Genomic DNA, 13,178 nt, shown 5'->3' with positions numbered 1-13,178 from the left:
AATGTACTTCTGTGGGCTGGGCAGACAGAATGCGATGGACTTTTCTACTGCTACATTCTTGGCTGTAACAGGTGATATAATTGATTTATTGTTGTCAGTGTTGCTTTTATGTAAAATGTCTTTTTAATAAGTCATATTAATGCTTTGAGAATATTTGAAATCATATAAAGCCAGTATTAAATACATTGTTGGCACTGATAGTAAAACATTTTTACACTGTCTTTATTATGCTTTCCAGGACAGTCAGACATATCAGTGCTCCAAACTCCAGTACGGAGGTCAGTTTCTCCAGGAGAGCCGGTCACTCTGCAGTGCACGGTCTTCTCTGAGATCAGAGCAGCAGATCTCAGAGTGCTCTGGTTCAGAGCTGCTGCAGGACAATCCTTTCCTGAAATCATTTACACTCATCAGAACAGCAGCAGCCGTCAGTGTGAGATCAGCTCTTCTACAAGCTGCTCTCTGTATGAGTTCTCTAAGAACATCCTCGACCAGCACCACACTGGAACTTACTACTGTGCTGTGGCTGCTTGTGGGAAGATCATTTTTGGGAATGGAGCATCAGTAGAACTGAGTAAGTGTTTTTTGTTTTTTTAAGTTTTTGTACATTTCTTTTGAGAACTGAGCTTAGAGGTCAGTTTAAGTTCAATTTGCTATGCTGCTCTACAGAGTTTTGATTAATAACCAGCACGCATCACCACAGCGTTTAAAATCCCACCGATAAAATGATAAGTATTCTATTTTAGAAATCATCATGTGGCAGAATATTATGGCAAAATTGGTTCTACTTCCAAATATAACATTAGCAATAAGCCGAAATAGGGATTTATGCCAGACTATGTGGAATGCTTAAATACCGTAAACCGTCAGTTCCTTATGATCATCATCATCCGCAGCATCCTTAGCTAAGGGGGATTTCAATAACCATGGTACCACTTTGCTAGCCCAGAAAGAGTCCTTTCTTTGAGGGAAGCTTTCAAGGCTGAAAATGTCCTCAGCCACTAAGGCAGAACATTTTTCCAGCATTTGAACACCACCTTAGGCACACCACCTTAGGCACCCCTTAGGTACAATGCAGCGTCATCGAAGTGGGCAGCCCAGGCAGCCATGTATCTGTTGTGTAATGTCACTTAGGCAGCCGGCCCAAGAGGCCTCATAGTTGGTCAAATTATGTTTCGTCCACAAAACATGTCATCTGTCCAGATGTGTTGAAACTTTTGCATATGACTTCAGCTATGAAGTATTATAGTGGGTAACATTACAGCCAGGGGTTTAAATCCCTGTTTGAGGAGTTAAGCTGGTATTTATGGCTGCTTCAGGAAACTCCAACACTTCTATGAATTTAAATGTACAGTAGTGTCATATTCTAATATCTTACAGCCTCTCCTGTGGATCCCACTGTGTTCTACCTGGGAGCAGCTTTGGGAATCTGTGTGATTGTGATCTGTGTTCAAGCCATTGGAAAATGCAGCGGTGAGTGTAGCTTAATCTGTCATATATGGAGTTATTATACTTCTTAAATAATGACTGATTAATGCATTTTAAACTGATCTTTTACAATAATGCCTTAAATTGCAAGATTTAGGAAATATTAACATACAGAATACATGTAAAGTCCTTTTTTAAAAACTATTAATGGAATAACAACATTGAATGTCTGAATGTATAACTGAACCTGCAGTTTTTATGTTCTCTTGCTTTTATTTTTTTGTATGCTTGCTTTTATTTGCCTTTCTAGATGTGATATGAAAATATGAATACAAAAGTATGAATAAATAAAGTGTATTATTACTATGAGTGGGCTTCATTCAGTAGTATCTTCTTATGTTTTGTTCCTGAGAAAAGTCCTAAGATAAGGTTTCAAATAAGAAAACATTAATGACTGTCAGAATCTTGAGGGTTTTAAGAAGAAATCTCATCTTAAGATTGCTTAGTGAATGAGGCCCATTATATGAGCCCTAATAATGAAAATGAGTAAAATAATGATTCATTTTTTATTAATTAGGCTTGTGCAAACTGACTGTAACTAAAAGTGACCAGCACTGAGGTCATATTCTCTGATCTAAACTCTAAATATGACACTGTGATCTTTCTTTACTCCATCATAGGGAGAGATCGTGATTCGGTGGTGGAGAATAAAGCCAGTCAGGTACTACATGTTCTCTCATCCACACTGACGCTGTTTAATTCTTATAGAGTTCTCTAATCTTCAGCCTTTAATATTTCATATTCATCTCTACAGAACTCTGCTGCTGTGGAGCTGAGTTATGCAGCCAAAAGCCTGAGAATGAAGAGTGGACGCTCTGGACACAGTGTTTACTCTGAAGTCAGATACTTCTCAGTTACTGACCCCAACAGTCACTGACTCACTGGACTCTCTTCTCTTGTAGCAGCAGAAGTGAAGTTTGGGGATGTTTTCTGTTACTGTCAGCTTTGTAATCTGTATCTGTTCATTTGTGTTTGTGCTGATTTCAGTCAGGATCTACAATCATGTGCTTCACTTTGCTCTGTGCTCAAAACTGCATTACTGAAAAAAAGCAGTCTGGTCTAGTATGAAGTGTCAGTTCTCTAAAGGAGCCGAGCGAGAGCAGTTTTAGAGTGTGTGTTCACTCATTTACATTTACATTTACATTTATGGCATTTAGCAGACGCTCTTATCCAGAGCGACTTACAAAAGTGCTTGTCATTACTTCAGAATATCTCATGTTAATAAAGGTCGACATAATTTTAAAGAGCTTTGCTCTAAATTGCTACCTGAAGTTATCTATGCATTGAGACCTAAACAAATACAACAAGTAGAAAGAAAAACTCAGATGTGTGACAAACACATTAATGAGCTCAGATGTCTGATATTGTTCGCTCTCAATGGAAATGTAGAAGACATGTTTCAGGCTGTAGGGAGAACAGATCTATATACACAGTTACTGTTTATTTGCTTTGTTTAACATATTGGGAGAAAAGTAAACTAAAATGTGGCCTCCACAAAGTTATGGAAGTTAACCTAAGCAAATAAAGTCCAGTCTAGTTTGGTATGAAGTGTGAGTCCTCTGAAGGAGCTGAGTGAGAGCAGTTTTAGAGTCTGTGGTTACTCACAACTGTGGTTGAACGACTGAAAAAAAACAGTCTAGTTTCAGGTCTCTGAAGGAACAGAATTTGTGGTCACTTTAGACATTTAAACGTGGCAAGCATGCGCTCAGATGGTGTCTGATATTGAGTTCATGAGGCTGTAGAAGACGTATTTCAGGCTGTAGTGAGAATTTCCATATAATCACTCTAAAATAAAGCTGTGGTTGCTCTTCAGGCCTTTAGAGATTATGACTGATAGCTTGAAACTGAATTCATGCTCCACCTGTTTATCTACATTTAAAAACTTCTGTTAATAGTGTTCGATTTATTTGTTGACTTTGACATATCAAAAAAAAAAATGCCATAGCTGTTCACAAGTCAATGTTTTGTTATTTATTAGGTTTTTCAACGTGTTTAATTGAGCATATAAACAGTAATTGTTTATTAAAGTGTGCAGAAGTGTGTTCTCTGTAGAAAATCAACATTGTGATATTTACTTATTATTATTTTTACTTTACAAAGTATGACTTTTAGGAGCCAAATAAATACACTTCACATTTCAGGTGGTTGCAGGCAGCTTGCTGAATATAAATATAATATTCTTATTATTTATTTGGTTCTGAATAGGTAAACAGACTTGGTGACACAGAGAAAGCTCTAATTCTTCAAGAGGGCATGTTTTAGTGTTTTTTGAAAGATGAGGTTGTTTCATTGTTTAAACCATCTTACAATGTCTAGACAACATACATTTTACATGAAAATATATATTAAATCATTTTTTTCACTTATTCTTTGAGGTCACAGTGCAGACTTTTCAGCTTCTTACTGAGACTTGTTTTCTCCCCTTGGTAATGTAGAGTAAAAAGATGTGTGTGTTCATGGGCTTGTTTGTGCTCCACTGTAAGCACACTAGCACAGTGAGGAGTTTGTCATCATATCAAACCACACCACTCTTTTTTTTTTTAACCTGATTTTCCAAGTGTGGCTCAGAGGACTCTTGGGCTGGTGGTCTGATGCAGCCTGGCCGCTTCAGCGACCTGATTGAAGTGATATCACAGCCTGGACTGGCTGCTTGATTGACAGGTCACTGCAGCTGTGGGGCTGCCTGGACGGGTAGTGTTTGGCTGCATGAGCAGCACTACGGCAGCACTAGAAGGCCTCTCAGGTTGGCTGCCTCAGCGGCGCTACATCACACCTACTTGGCTGCCTGTGCCAGCCACCTGGGTAATGCTGCATTGCATCTATGAGGCTGTCTGGACTGATGGTGTTTGGCTGCGGGAATATGCTAGCTCTTTGTAGCTAAGGACATTTTTGGTCTTTGAGGCTTTTGGGCTCCTGTGTGATGCAATGTAGTTGCAGGACTAAGGACTCCTTCCATGCCAATGAAATGACTCTATACCATGGTCAGAGAAACCCCCACCCCCGCTACCTGTGGGTACCATGAAGTTGTGCGTGTGTGTGTGTGTGTGTGTGTGTGTGTGTGTGTGTGTGTGTGTGTATTCTGTGTTGTGTATTTAGGTATTGCTGATTACGCATTTTGTTACTTTCTGATTGGAAAGCGTCTTGAGCATGGGAAAGGCACTATATAAACAAAAGTGATGATGATAATAAAGACATTTCATGATCAACTGATTGATATAAAAGTTGCCTGATATTTTTTTTCTTTCTCTTATAAAGTTACTGCTTTAGAGATAAAGGGTTTTATTCTGACAACAACCATATCATTCCAGTTACAATCTCCCACCATAGTATACATCTGTCTTTTATATTAGTACTGAAATACTGTCAGTATATTTCATAAACCGTATCATAATGATGAGCAGCAACATGATAGCGAGTTTGGTTTAATGGTTTTAATTCTCATGTTGATAAATGCCTGGCTGGTGAAATTTGCCTGGAACTGGACCTTTTTTATTTATTAATAGCATTATTTTTAATACCATATAATGTAATAAATATTTTATCTCAGGTTTTCTAGTTTTTGGCTTTGCCATCTATACAAGGTGACATTACAATATGTATTAAGTAAAATATGAGTTATTTAGTTATTAAGCACTTAATGAAGATTTACATAAATAAAATAGAACAAATTGAAAACAAAATGAATTGCAATCTAAGGCCAACCCTTACTCAAACAAAGGGAGACTGAATAAAAGAAAATGGCCATATGTTCTTTTGCAATATATGAGAAATACATTGTCTACAAGGATGGAAGTAGTTGAAGGGAAGTAAATCTCTAACAGCGCAACTGAAAACCAAAACAATCCTTCATTCTTTATTCTACAATAAATACCTTCACAGGCAGATATTCTGAGCTGCTCATATATGACGGCTTCTCTATAGAGAGCTTATGACAGCTGCTGTTAAATATAAGACTATGACAACCAAAACTATTGATAAGAGCTCAAACAGAGCCCAGAGTACTTTTTATGGCCAAACAGATCAAGTCAAGCAGACAGAAAGACCCATGTGACTTTTACCAGCCAATGAGCTTCAGTATAAGACCCCAGGCTAATGCAGTTTGGTGCTTTGGTTCCATTCTTGCCTACATATTTGCCTTCAGGTTATAGCTGTTGCTTTTCCAATGATGGTTCAAGCTGCGATTATCATCTTACTTCTCTACAAGATATGTAAGTTTCATGGAGTTCAATGACAAAAAATATCCTTGAATTTATTATTGTTAATTCTGCTTGTTTTAAAATTAATCCACATTTTTTTTAATTGACTGAAAGTAAACTTTGTTTTACAGACTCTGTTCCAGCAGTGAGAAATTCAGAGCCAGTAGTCATCTCAGCTGAGCCTGGTAAAGAGGTCACTATCACCTGCACATTTGTAGATGACTCTAGTGCAGATTTTAGGATGTGGTACAAACAAAGACTGGAGCACGTTCCACTGGAAGTGGGATCAAAGTTTAAAGATAAGGTCCCAGTAATGTCACCACGTATCAATCAAACAAGATTTAAAATAGACAGAATAGTGAATGGCATTTCTCTCAGGATTGAACCTGTTACTAAAGAAGATGAAGGAATGTACTTCTGTGGGCTGAGCAGACAGAATGCGATGGACTTTTCTACTGCTACATTCTTGGCTGTAACAGGTGATATAATTGATTTATTGTTCTCAGTGTTGCTTTTATGTAAAATGTCTTTTTAATAAGTTATATTAATGTTTTGAGTATATTTAAAATCATACGAAGCCAGTATTAAATACATTGTTGGCATTGATAGTAGAAAATTTCTACACTGTCTTTATTATGCTTTCCAGGACAGTCAGACATATCAGTGCTCCAAACTTCAGTACGGGGGTCAGTTTCTCCAGGAGAGTCGGTCACTCTGCAGTGCACGGTCCTCTCCGAGATCTCCGAGTGCTCTGGTTCAGAGCTGCTGCAGGACAATCCTTTCCTGATATCATTTACACTCATCAGAACAGCAGCAGCCGTCAGTGTGAGATCAGCTCTTCTACAAGCTGCTCTCTGTATGAGTTCTCTAAGGACATCCTTGACCAGCGTCATACTGGAACTTACTACTGCGCTGTGGTGGCTTATGGGAAGATCATTTTTGGGAATGGAGCATTAGTAGAACTGAGTGAGTTTGTTTTGGTCTTATATATATATTATATAAATATGGTGGCTCAAATATTTTGTCAAACTAAGTGATATTTCTATGAAACTTTTAAAAGGCGGCCTCTGAAAATTAGATTATTGTTTGTGCTGTTTCAGCAGGTTTATGTTTAAAATGCCTTTGTACACTTCTGAGTCCATGATCCCATCAATGAACACAGCCTTGTTGAAATTCTTCTTCAGGCTTTTGCCACATACATATATATATACCCTGGACAGGTCGCCAGTCCATCGCAGGGCTATACATATATATATATATATATATATAGGTGTAAAAGAGTTCCTGGAGAACACATATTGCACATATGGGCAAATGCTCTTTTGTTTTGAACAGCCACTTCAACAGGCAGCAGGAATTTCCAGCCCCAGGGGTTGCAGTAGTTAGTTGCAAAGGCCAGTCCTCTCAGACACAGTTTACCCCCAGCAACATAACATCTGATAACATCATCGACTTCAGCTACCTTGCTGCTGGTCTTCAGTTGCATTAAGGGCTTCATATGTCTTCAAAGAGGGGTGATGCAATTATAATTTATTATCATCCACCTCTAATTCTTCAGTGATATGAAGATAAAGCCAGCTATCCACCAGCTTCTTGTTCGAATTTCCCTGTTCCACCTTACATGGTGCAGCAGTTCTGACACTTGAGCTGTCAGGATGTAACTGCTGCCATTTAAGGTATTTTAGGAAATTTAGCTAGCCAGCTACCAAGACATCAGCATACTATTAGCGAATTTCTACGCTTGTTTTAAAGAATAAGACTATATTATACTGTAATGACATAAACAAAGTTAATACAATGGTTATCAAAATTTTTGCAGCAGAGAAAATACTGACATTTGTGGGTTTCATTGGCCACTTGTGCAGGCATCTTGGCGGTTTTCCGTTTTTTTTTTTTTCTCATAACACTTTATTTGGAGTGTCCCTCTATAAAACCTCCATTTCACCCCACCCCTCTATCTCAACAAAAATCAGGACACTTTACTCCAAGGCATGAATGGAGGGTAGGGGCAAAGGGTGAAATGGGATTGGGTCTAACGGTCTAAACCAGGACCATGGTGCCCCTCAAGAGTAACTTGGCCACAGCCACTAAGCTCTTCACGGCAGCACAGCATTTATTTTTAGAAGTTTGAGGCCTTTAAACAAATGTCATTAAACATTAATACAAATTAAAGCACAAAGCATGAAATTCATTATAAACCTTCACATTGCCTGTTGTTCTTGAAGTTAACGTTCAGAGAAAATCCCAAAGAAAGGTTTGAATCAGGTGTAAAACTATATCATTGTATCCATAAAGCTATCATTTATTCCTGATCTCTGTTTTGTAGGTCATCAGCCTGTTCTAGTTGTTACCCTGGGAGTGGCGCTGGTCTTGTTCTTAATCTGGAATATCACTCTAATCTACTGGAGCTGGAGGAGAGAGAGCCGCAGTGGTGAGTTTATTCAGATACTATATATTCATTACCCTAAAGATACAATTTAAAAAATATTTTATTTCATTGCATTTCAAGGCAACACATTTTAGTCTGACACACTTTCCCAAAGACACTTTAAGACCAGATGCATTACCATCATTTCACCATTGTGAGTGCACTGAAGTGTCAGAACAGTGGTTTAGAAAGCATCTTTTGTGAGAAACAGTCAGATTTGTTCAGTCACTTCCATTCATGAACAGCAGATCAGATCATTAACAGATCAGTACCATGAGACATTAAAGATTCTTGCACATGAACGGGGAACCGTCTATATTTCACCTCTTCTTTAGTAACCTATCGCACACTGTAGACAAACACAGCCCTGATTAGATCCCATGTCCACATACATGCTGGTTTATTAAGGTAAATTTTACCACTGTTTCTAAACATATTTAAAATTGTTTGCTCAAAATGTTATCCGATTGTCAGTTGACTGACAATTAATAACTGATGCCTGATAATCAATAGAAAATGCATTTTTCCAGGCTGCTGAAGTTAAGAAGTAGCAAAGGTAAAATACAGATGTATTATTTCTTGGTTATTTTTATCAAAAAAGATAAATTGTGCAATAACACAGCAAACAGGCCCAAGATACTAGAATCAATTACAATCCTTGGGCTGTAGGCCTACTTTACTGTAAAACACACTTTCTGAATGAGTTTGCTATGACTCTGTTATGCTCATAAATATAAACTTCTCTATAATTTGCCAGAATAGCATATACCTTTCACACCAGCTTCTTTAAATGACGTGTTAATCTTTAACTTTCAGGAAACCCAACTGTGGTCGTTCTTAATAAGGTAGTTATTTTAGTTTAGGCGCCTGTGACCAGTATGCAGCTACACAGCCTCAATATCAGCAGCATGAGATGCACTTTATGTTTGGACACATGCTTCCTTTAACCATCACTAACACTTGGTGACTTTCAGTGCCTTTATTTCTCTCATGAGATCCTTTGTCACTCTTCAGACCACAGTCAATAGGTACTCACCACTGCTGACCGGGAGCATTGAGGTTATCATGCCAGCTCATTTCTCACACATCCCGTCGACTACAAGAAGCAACTATTTTCTCGTCTTCTCTTATGTCTAATACCTTGACGTGCTGTTGTTGCAAGATAACCAACATTATCCACTTAATCTGTCATAATGTTTTGGCTCATCAGTGTAGATCTTACTTTTGCAACAAAGTTTTATAGTCATCTGTAAAAAAGAAGAAAAAAAATACAGACCACTATCATAAAGAGGTTGTCAGAACAAAACCCCTTATCTCCAAAATGGTAACTTTACAGGAGAAGGAAAAAATATAGTTTACTTTCAATGTAAGTCAATGGAACCAGACATTTTCCAAAATATTTTTGGGCATTTAATTTGGTCTATTCATCATAAAATTTACACACAATGTAAAGGCCAACAGGAATTTTCAAATTCAAAACTGAAAAATGACAAAAGTGGAGATACAAGGTTTTGTTCCAACAGAAATGATCATTAACATTTATAATGCCTCCTAATGTAATTGCCCATTTCAGTAATAACTATTTCCCCTTTATTCTCTCTGAAATAGGAGAATAATTTTGAGGGCTACTATGTCAATCTTTTATATTTGAAGATGAAGAAAAAGGGACACAAGGAGAACATTTTCACCCCAAGTGAGGTCCTTCCCTGCTACAGACCAATTCAGAAAGACAACATTGCTGACAAAACAGGAAAAATAATAAGAAAATGAGAAAAAAATGTCCTACTGAATTAAAGGTGCTGATGTGAAGTGTCAGTGTTCTCTGGATATTTTTAATAGCATGAAGAGGGTGTTAAATGTACCAATTAATGTTAAATCTAAAGCAGATAAAATATGTCATTCTTAGATCCTTTATATTATAAGCTAATAATTTAATGTTGCATAATTATTTGGTATCCAGTGATGATTCTTAATATTTGTGGACTGCTGTTTTCCTCTGAGCTGTAAAGTTGTAGGCTTCCTATAAACAGCACTTTCTGAGGTTCCTCTGTGTTCTGTGCATCATGCTTTCACAGTCATGAACTGAAATATTAATACATATGGAAATATTACATTAAATACATTTAATTCTTTATTCAAAGTCCTATTCTGATGTATTTTGATGTGATGTGAATCTGTTGGAAATATGAAATTTGCCATTTGCTCCTTTTTGTCGTGTGTTTATGTTTTTACTCTCTGACTATTAAACTGACTCATATTAAAGTCATCATACAAATGCATCCCGTTTCTCTGAGTTATTACTTTTATCCATCCATCCATCCATCCATTTTCTGAGCCACTTCTCCGTCAAGGTCGCGGGGGGGTGCTGGAGCCTATCTAAAAACAATGCCGGGAGCTATTTACTTCCAATACAGTAGATCATTTTAAATGAGGAAATATGCGAAACTTCTAATATTTGTTGTACAGTATTTGGAATTCCTTCAGTGCTGCTTTTTACTGAGTGGATGCCTTTTAAGTAATTTCTCAAATATAACTAACTGCTGTGATCCTGCAGGCTGAATGGTGCAGTTCCAACAGTCCAACTCTAGATGTCTCTAAAACCACACACACACACACACACACACACACACACACACACACACACACACACACACACATTTTTTAAGTTGCTTAAAAAGGGGGGTGCTGGAGCCTATCCCAGCGATCATTGGGCGGAGTCTCTAAAACCAAAGAATCTAAAATTCTTTGATAGTTCTCTGTAAAATCTCAATCTGTATTTAAATAACAGTCATAGGAATTTCTATAATATCTATCTGTAATAAGTGTAACCAAACTTGAAGTCCATGAGAGATTATTTTAAGTCTAACCCTGGTCTTAACCTCAACACTTACAGCTACTCCTAAAACAAGCCCTGTAGATCATATATAGGGGACCATCAAAATAAAGCATGACCCAAAGAACTTTGTTGTTGTCTTTCGTAAAGAAATGAGGCTCTACTGGCCCTGATCATTAATAATTAGGAAATGAAAACTGTGAACAGCTTCAGGTTTCTCTAAAATTGGAGGGTGAATTAATCTTCATCTTTTTATTTCTCATTCAAATGAAACGTGGAGCATGTTTTTCAAATAACTGTAATTTGCTAACTGTTGCTGAAAACACTGAAGCAAACGAACTTTCTGTCTCTCGGCCAGTGAAGTTGGTATCATGATGAATTGTAAATGATAAACTGAATTAAAGACCTTTGTCTTCAGGAAATGTGGCCTTCTAACCTTGTGCCAAGAGCAGTTTCTGTGCTGTGGTGTATCAGTCATATTAAGAGATGTGGTGCTCTTCACTGGCTGGCTGAATAAATGGTCTCGTGTTAATCTGGAGAACAACATTTTGGTTCTGTACGACACAAGTAATGAAATGATTCTGTCCTGAGTCACTCAAGGACAGTTGTAGATTCAGACCAGAGATGGTATCCAATGATGATTCTTAAAATATCTGGACTGCTGTTTTCCTCTGAGGCTTCCTATGAACAGCACTTTCTGAAGAACCTCTGTGTTCTGTGCAGTTATGAACTTAACTATACTTAATATGGCATTAAAGAAATTTCATTCTTTATTCAAAGTCTTGTTTTGATGTGATTTGATGTGATTCAATGAAAATCTCTGTTGGATTATGTAATGGGCCATTAGCTCCTTTTTTGCCTTGTGTTTTTTTTTTACTCTCTGACTTTTATACTGCTTTGTTGACCCGATTTTACTTGTATTAAAGTAATTAATCTTGCCAGCGCATCCTCTTTCTCTGAGTTAATACATTTATAAATTGTTTATAATTCTTCTGTAGCGTGTACTGGAAAGCCTCAATAAAACCAGTGGAGTGGAATTATTCCTATCGAATACCTTGAAAAAGATACAAAGACATTCATGAACATATCCAGCCTAGATTGATATCCTCTAACATTGCTTAATGATATAAATTATTTTATTACTATTATATCAATGAGTAGCTGCTCCAGGAGCAGAATACTCCCCTGATATATAGTGTCCTTTATCCTTCACTTACATTTATGGCATTTGGCTGATGCTGTTATCCAGAGCGACTCGCAGTTTGATCATTTTTACACAGGTAGGCCAAAGTGGTGTTAGGAGTCTTGCCCAAGGACCCTTATTGGTATAGTGTAGGGTGCTTGCCCGGGTGGGGGATTGAACCTCAGTCTACAGTGTAGAAGGCAAAGGTGTTAACCACCACCAGGTTTAGAGAGATACAAGTAAAAAAAGACAACACTATTAGCATTAGCTGAGTTAACAGACCATTTTTCTGTTCTTCTAAAAAGACTGGCTGCCTGTGTTCTTTTCAAGCCATATCTTCTTAGGCTTTATTTTCTCAATGTGGCCTTGATTTTAATATAGTGAGAATGCTGAGTGGAGAAACTGAATAGTGCTCAAAGTCACCGAGCGCCAGTGCACAACAACGCCAAATGTCAACACTGGTGCGCCAACCTTCGTTAAAAACAATATTGTGCTACATCCAAACATTGCACGTTATTTCAACTGTTTGAAATTATGTGAGAAATCTGTGGTTTCATAACTGTCACAGTTTAAAACTCAAAATGCTCAAATTTCTGTTTAGCTCAGTTTTAGTCAGTAACATCAAAAAGAAAGCAGCACTAGCCTTCAGTTGTTCTCAACACTTTACTGAACTATGATCATTAGTTGACTTTTGCCATTACAATTATTAATAGTCTTTGTTTTCTTTATTATCATTATATTTATCTTTACTGCAGTATTTTGCTAAAATATAATAACTTGCAGACCCAGAATTTCAGTGACACAATGGAAATAAAAGAAATGCTATTGTAATAGGCAACAGAACTGAACCTCTATACCAATTCTGTTATATTATTATTATTATCATTAGTATTATTATTCCTGTAATTAATATTATTGAATTTTTGCATTTTAAAACTGACACATAAAATATGAGATATCAATATGACAAGAAAACTGTCTCCTAAACCGCCCCCCACCCCACTCCCGATAAAATTAAAAATGGTAAGCATAAACGTGTTCACACAGAAATAT

The 13,178-nt window shown here is 37.2% G+C and overlaps 1 long non-coding RNA gene across 1 annotated transcript; it reads left to right on the top strand.

The window, feature by feature from the left end:
• Positions 1-463: 463 nt before the first annotated feature.
• Positions 464-9,991, top strand: LOC119263876. Its single transcript, XR_005130598.1, has 3 exons — positions 464-571; positions 8,008-8,112; positions 9,718-9,991. It is a non-coding gene; the product is annotated as an uncharacterized LOC119263876 (long non-coding RNA).
• The last annotated feature ends 3,187 nt before the right edge of the window (positions 9,992-13,178 follow it).

Source organism: Pygocentrus nattereri, chromosome 8, assembly GCF_015220715.1.
Source record: "Pygocentrus nattereri isolate fPygNat1 chromosome 8, fPygNat1.pri, whole genome shotgun sequence".
NCBI classification, from domain to species: Eukaryota; Metazoa; Chordata; class Actinopteri; order Characiformes; family Serrasalmidae; genus Pygocentrus; species Pygocentrus nattereri.
This window is presented reverse-complemented; position numbering and strand designations above follow the sequence as displayed.